This window comes from Canis lupus, chromosome 29, assembly GCF_011100685.1.
Source record: "Canis lupus familiaris isolate Mischka breed German Shepherd chromosome 29, alternate assembly UU_Cfam_GSD_1.0, whole genome shotgun sequence".
Lineage (NCBI taxonomy): Eukaryota > Metazoa > Chordata > Mammalia > Carnivora > Canidae > Canis > Canis lupus.
Window position 1 is genome coordinate 3,335,411 of NC_049250.1, and position 7,813 is coordinate 3,343,223.

The 7,813-nt window shown below is 34.1% G+C and overlaps 1 non-coding gene across 1 annotated transcript; it reads left to right on the forward strand.

Annotated features, from left to right (window-relative positions):
• The first annotated feature begins 356 nt into the window (after positions 1 to 356).
• LOC119866807 lies at positions 357 to 458 on the forward strand. The gene has a single exon (XR_005381317.1). It is a non-coding gene; the product is annotated as a U6 spliceosomal RNA (small nuclear RNA).
• Positions 459 to 7,813: the final 7,355 nt, after the last annotated feature.

Sequence of the window (7,813 nt, forward strand, 5' to 3'; positions counted from 1 at the left end):
CCTCTCTCCCTGTGTCTTTCATGAATAAATAAATAAAACCTTAAAAAAAAAAAAAACTTACTGCTCATTAGGTAACAATGTCCACTCTGATACATTTCCAGTGTTATTGATTTTTTTAGTAGTGCAGAATTAGGCAAGATGATAGTTCTGATGGTCAAGCTGAGGCATATTTATTTGTACTCTATTTTATATTTTGTAAGCCTTTTAAGAATAAGAAAAGTACCTTGCTTACTAGGTGGAATCCCAGGTGTATCTGTAATTTGAGCCCCAGACCATGAAGATGAAAACCATGAAGATTTGTCAGTGGGTATATTTTGACAGATACTAAAGTTAATTCAGATCCAATGTTGTTGAATGTTCACTTTGGCAGCACATATCCTAAAATTGGATCAATAGAGAGATTAACATGTCCCCTGTGCAAGAGTGATATGGAAATTAGTGAAGCATTCCATAATTAAAAAGAAAAAAAACCCCACAAAGTTGTTGAGACACAAAAGTCAATCAGTAGCCTTTGAACTTTTGTTATACAAATTATTTTAGTAAATTTTGGATTTGGTCAAATTGTGGATCTCGGTTTCAGTTATTTTGTTTGTTTCCTTCTCTATAACCAGATTTCTAATTTTCTTTTATCTTTCTTTTCTATTTTTAAATTGTCGTTAGTGCTCGCTTCGGTGGCATATATATTAAATTATTGTTACTGAATAAATATACTTCAGACAAATTCCTCTCTACCTTGCTCATATATATGTGTTTGTTCCTCCAGAGATCGGCAAAGTAGTATGCCTTGTGTTTGTAGCTTTCCCCATGGCAATGGTTGCTTTATAGGATTGAAGTTGGGCTTATGTTGGGTTTGAATTAACCTCTTCATTGTGCCACAGGGATAACCTGAGTGCTTTTCTCTATAATCTTGCGGAGCAAGGTCTTTGTAACAGAAGCACAGACAGCAGCAGCAGAAGAATATTTATGGGTCCTAGTGAGCCCTGTGCTCTTAGATGTACAGACTTCAGCATTCCAGATAATGGCTGCATTTTTTTCTCTGTATTTTTAAAAATTCTTTAGTAACTGCTGTTTCACAAGTGACCAACTGATGTGCCCACACCTTGCATAAGGTACAAGACTTTGAGCACTTTACAGAACAAAGGTCAAAACTTGGCTGAGACACAATGAATTGGTGACAAGTGAGACTCTTCCCTAAACCTATTTTCAACCAGTTTTGTTCTAAACACAGATATTTCCAGGCTGAGATGCATAACCCAGGGCCACTAAGGAGAGCCCCAGGCCTGTATAATTGTCCTTCCAAAACCAAATATTGAAAATTCTGACTTAGGTCAGATAAGTATATAACAAAGTTTCTATATAACTCGACAAATGAAGCTCAGTGGGGAAAACTCAAGCACAAGTTGGCCAGAAAGAAATGGAGCCATGTCACACACCACACTTAGTGGCTTCAAACCAGTGGCTTCAAATCCACTGGTTTGAAGCGGAGCAGGGACTTGGACCCTGAAGTGGGTTTTAGCTCAGTTTTAAGGGCTGGTCTAGGGGACCTCCAGAAGGGCTGGAGCAATTTCCCAAGTTCTGTTTACATTCTGATATGGGGCTTTCAAGGGCATTGAGCTCTGTTCTCATTCTAATATGGAGCTTCCTGCCCCTGGCTTGGGCTCTGTTCTCATTCTAATATGGGGCTTTCTAGGACGTTAAGCTGTAAACTGTAACTGAAGTAATGTAAATTTCAGCTCTTATTCACAGGGGCCTGGGATGGCTGTTCTTGTGCTAAAGCTGAACTTAAAGTGGAACGGCCTTAATTTTCTCCACACCAGATTTGAAGAAAAACTTTACACATTTGAAGAAGCTTGAAAAACTGAGTAGGAGAAACAGAAAAAGATCCAAAATTTGTGTCATAATGGAAATAATGAAAGCCAATGATGAGAATATCTCAAAAATAGCAAAAAGAAAAATCAGTCATCACTTAGAAGGAAGTTTCAAAAACACTAAACAGTTTATGGCTTCTCATAAATAGTACATGGAGAAAACAGTGTGATAATATATTCAAAGGGCTCAAAGGAAAAAAAAAAAAAGAAAAAGAAAACAAACCTGGAGCCAAAAAGTCTGTATTAGTCTTCTAGGGCTGCCTTAACAATGTACTGCATTGGCTTAAACAACAGAGATTTATTTAATTACCCACAGTTCTAGAGGCCAGAAGTGCAAGATCAAGGTTCTGGCAGATTCAGTTTCTGGAGAATTTTTACTTTTTGACTTGCAGATGGTCCCCTTCTCAATAGGTTGTCACATATATTTTCCTCAGTCCATGAATGAAAAGAAAAAAAAGAAAAAAAGCAAGAGAGAATTATTCCTCTTCTTACAAGGTGGGGAGTCCTATGGAATTAGGGCCACACCCTTATGACCTCATTTAAACTTAATTACCTCTTAAAGACTTAATCTCTAGAAATAGTCACATTGGAAGTTAGGGCTTTAACATACAAATTTTGAGGGGATACAATCACCTCCATAGCAAATCCTATATTCAGCAAGCTATACCTTAAAAATAAAAGTAAAATAAAGACATTTCCAGATAATAAGAACAAAAGATTTGTTGCAAGAAGAACCAGTTTTCAAGAAATAAAACAGGAAGTTCTTCAGGCTGAAAATGAGTAACCCAGACAGTAACTAATAACTACAGGAAGAAAAAGAGCACTAGTGAAGATAACTTGGTAATCTTAAAAAGAGTATGAATGCATATTTCTTTGCTTTTGTTCTCTTAAGTGATTTTAAAAGCAATTATATAAAGCAACATGTATAAAATTATATTGTTAAGCCTATAACTTTTAAAAATGTAACATATTTCCCAATAACAGCACCAGGGACTAAGGTGAGAGCAAAGATCTATGGGGCTAAGAAAATAGCTCTAATACTAACTTGAAACCACAGGAAGAACAAATGAAACAAGAAAAAACTACGAAGGCTAATATGAGAAAAGCTATTAAATATATACTTGCTATCCTTTCAGCTTTCCAAAGACATAAAATCATAAAGAAATAATTATAACAATGTATTGTTGAGTTTGTGACATATGGAGGACATAACATATATAATAATAATACATATTATCTCTTCCCAAAGTAAGAAAAGAGAAATTGAGCTATAGAAGAAAAACATTTCTGAATCTCATTGTAAATAACTTAATATATAGTAAAATATAAAGTAAACTTTGCTAAGTTAAAGTATATATGACAAGCCTAAGAATAGCCACTGAAGAGAAGAATAAGAAATTAGAAAATGTCACATTAATTTTCACTTAATTTTCACTTAAAGTTGTAAAAGAAATAAAAAAAAAAAAAAGAAATGGCACATAAAGAAAACAAAAGGATAAATGATAGGTATTACTATGCTACTAATGTTAAATACGAATGGGTTAAAGAATCAAATAAATCCAGAGATTGTCAGGCTGAAAATAAACAAAACAAAACAAAATCCATTTAAAAGGATGGAATAAAATATGGATTATGCAAATAATAACAAAAAAGCTGGAGTGGCTATACCAATGTTAGACAAATAGACTTTTTTTTAAGATTTTATTATTTATTTATTTATTTATTTATTTATTTATTTATTTATTTATGAAAGACACAGACAGAGGTAGAGACACAGGCAGAGGGAGAAGCAGGCTCCATGCAGGGAACCCGATGTGGGACTCGATCCCGGCACTCCAGCATCACGCTCTGGGCCAAAGGCAGGAGCTAAACCACTGAGCCACCCAGGGATTCCCCCAAAATAGACTTTAAAACATAACTGTAGATACAGCAATGGAAATATAAGAACCAAAAACTATAAGAACCTTAGGGGTAAATCTTCATGACCTCGCATTTGTCAACAGAATTGTAGATGTGACACCAAAAGCACAACCCATACAAGAAAATTGGATTAGTTAACTTCATCAAAATTGAAAACTATTGTGCTGAAAAATATACTATCAAGAAAGTGAAAGGACAACCCACAGAATGGGAGAAAATATTTGTAAATCATATATTTGATAAGTAATGTGTGTGCAAAATAATTCTTAAAACCCAATAATTGTAAACCCAAAAAATCAGGCAAAAAAATTTAAAATGGACAGATGACTTAAATAGACATTTCTCTAAAGAAGATAATGCATATGGCCAATAAGTACATAAAAAGATAAGCAACATCATTGTTTAGGGGAAATGCAATCAATATCACAATGAGACACCTCTTCACATCCAGTAGGGTATGTAATCATAAAAATTAGATCACTGATGATGAATAGGTGGTGAAATTGGAACCCTCATGAACTGCTGGTAGTACTGGAAAAGAGTGCAGTCACTTAAAAAAAAAAAAAAGCCAGATTATAGGTTTTCCAGAAAATTAAAAATAGGTACAATTTTCCCTGGAAATTCAACTCTAGGGATATACTCAATAAAAATAAAAATAAATGTTCAAGGAAAACTTGTACACAAATGTTCATTACAGTATTATAATGGCTAATATGTGGAAAATAACTCTAAATGTTTATGAACTGATGAATCAATAAACAAATGTGGTATATCCATGCAATGGAAGACTATTTGGCCCCCAAAATGAATAAATCATATATGTAATGTTACATGTATGAAGTTTTAAACATAATGTTAGGTGAGCAAGCAAGTCACAAAATACCATATGTTATATGATTCCACGTGTATGAAATGCTGATATTCGGTAAATATATGCAAAAAAGAAAATAAATTACTGGTTTCTTAGGGCTGGGGCAAAAGGAGCATGAGCAGTAATAACTAAAGAGTGTAGGTTTTCTTGAAGAGATGATGGAAAGGTCCTAAAATTGATGCAAATAGCTGCAAATTCTATGCAAATACTAAAAGCTACTGAATTGTATATTTCAAATGCATGAATATATAAATTGGATTTTTCTCAACTCAGAAAAATCCTAGAGCTTACATCTTAGCGGTCTGAAACCGGGAGGAAGATTGGGAGCAAAAATGTACTCTCTTGGGATGCCTGGATGGCACAGTGGCTGAGCATCTGCCTTTGGCTCAGGTCGTGATCCCAGGGTCCTAGGATCTTTCATAGCCTGCCTCTCCCTCTGCCTATGTTTCTTCCTCTCTCTGTGTGTGTCTCCCATAAATACATAAAATCTTTTTTAAAAATGTACTCTTTAATTCAACATTATGCCAAAAGCCTTTACTAGGGCAATACACAAGAAAAGTAAAGCAATTGTATTTAAATTGAAAAGGAAAACATGAATCAGTCCTTACAAGCTGACATTTTTGTCTATATAGAAAATCTCAAACTATTAACAAAAAAACTGTCAAATGTTTAAATCTAACAAAATATGTACATGAGGTATATGTAGAAAAGTACAAAACTCTGAGGAAAGAAATTGAAAATGATCTAAACAAATAGAGTGATTCTATGTTCATGGATTGGAAGACTCAACATTGTTAAATGTCAAATTTTCTTAAACATTTGATCTATATATTCAATGCAATACCAATGTCTCCACAAGACATTTTTAGATATGAATAAACTGATTCCAAATTTATGGAAAGGCAAAGATCTAGAATAGTCAACACAAGACTAAAGAAAAAAAAAGTTCAAGGACTAATACAACCTGATTTCCATATTTATCATAAAGCTATAGTTATCAAGGCAGTGTGGTGTCTGGGAGAGAATAACACAGATGAAAGAGAAGAGACAACTAGAATTAAACCCACACAAATACATTCAACTGATCTTAGAAAAAGAAAGGCCATTCAATGGATGTCTATATTATCCCTCCTCTAAAATGAACTGAGACACAGAGCTTACATCTTTTAGAAAAGTCGACTCAAAATGGAACATAGACCTTAACGCAAAATGTAAAATATAAAACTCCCAGAAAACAACAGAAGAGAAAATCTATGAGGTTCGGGTTTTACAATGAGTTCTTAGATAAAACACTAATTACATAGTCCATGATAGATGGAAAGAAATAAAAAGGAAAATACACATGCACATGCAAACGCACACACACCTGACTTAATTTTTTGTAGAGCAGTTTTAGGTTTACAACAAAACTGAGCAGAAGATCCAGAGATTTCCCGTATACCCACTGCCTGCTGCCCCCACCCCACCAACACGCATCCCCCACCAAGAAGGTACATTTGTTAAGATTGACAAGCCTACATAGGTACATCAGAGTCACCAAAACCTTTAGTTTACCTTTGGGCCCACTCTTAATATTTACATTCCACGGTTTGGACAAAAGTATAATGATATAAATCTATCATTATAATATGACACAGACTACTTTCACTGCCCAAAAATCTCCTAAAAAAAACAATTTTGAGTCTTCCAATTCTGCCTATTCATCTCCATTGCTCCATATTGATTCAAATAAATGATGGGATAAGTAAGTGGGGCAAAGAAGATAAATCTGTGCAAAAGACTTCCAAATAATTGGTTACCTGCTTCAAGACCATGGAGTCGTTCCTTGATCCTTCTCATTCCTTATGTGTAGGCTACAGACGTTGACTTCCTTCCAAAGAGTACAGTGGGAAGAAAGATAAAAAATAGTGATTTTACTATGGAGAATTTGACAAACCCTTCATCATGGTCACCATCAGCAATAAAAATAAGTGATGTACTGATACCTGCTACAACATGGGTGAACTCTGCAATCATACTAAATGAAAGAAGTTAGTTACAAAACAATGCATAACATTTGATGCCATTTATACAAAATGTCCAGAGTAAGCAAATCTTTGGAGGCATGGAAGATTACTGGTTGCCTAGGCCTGGGACCTGGAGGTTAATTTGTCAATTAACAAAAATATGTCAAATTTTCCAACATACAAATGTGACCATGTAAGAGGTTGAGGTTTTATTTCACCATGTTCTCATTTTGTCCTCTTCTTTATTTTCTTTTGCAATAATAAAAGTTCAAAACTGGGTTTTGCATTTTATCTTGATAATCCCTAAATCCCCATGCAATATCATGCTTTATCCATTGTAATGTAGACTACTAAATAAGCTCTTCTTTTAAGATGTTTATTTAAATCCAGTTACAGTAAACTAATAGATGCTCCATTTTCTTCCCATTCAATTAAAATGGTATTGTATTGAATACAACTAAATGGCCTAAATAAATGTCAAGGCCCAGAAATCTTATTAAATAGAGATTTCATTCTAATCTTTAGAAAATAAAATATCCAGTCATTCTATAGGATAGTTCTTATTCCTATATAATGCATTTCAATATAATAACATGTCATTGGTTTTCAAAATATAAATTATTATAATGTTGGATACATTTCTCAGTGACAATAATCTCTAAGAATGTCACCCAATCCACCTTTTTAACCTAAGTACATTTTAAAACTTAATTGTGACATTTTCCTCAATATCTTTTAAAGTCCCCATTTGTGGATAGATCACATACTATATATCTAGTTCTCTATTGATAACACTTATGTTGATTCCTATGTTCTCCTACTTGAAATGATGTTATGAAAAATATTCTTGGAGTTACCTGTATTTAAATACAGTGCCGGTAATTATTTTTAGGAAAACAATAAAAAAATAAATAAATGAGGAAAAGGCTTTTCACAATGAGCAAATGTCTAGTCAGGTGAAGTAAAGACAGCTTTGCACATGAGGTCTTCCAGGGAACCATCTGACAGGAAAATGCCTATAGTCATTTGAGAATGAGGTTTTTAAGGAGCATCAACTATATCCTGTCCCCTGGGGTGGCTGCCAGGTGGCTAGTTTTCACTGTCAGGCTGCTGGTGTTAACATGGAACTGTAGGGGAAGAAACTTTTT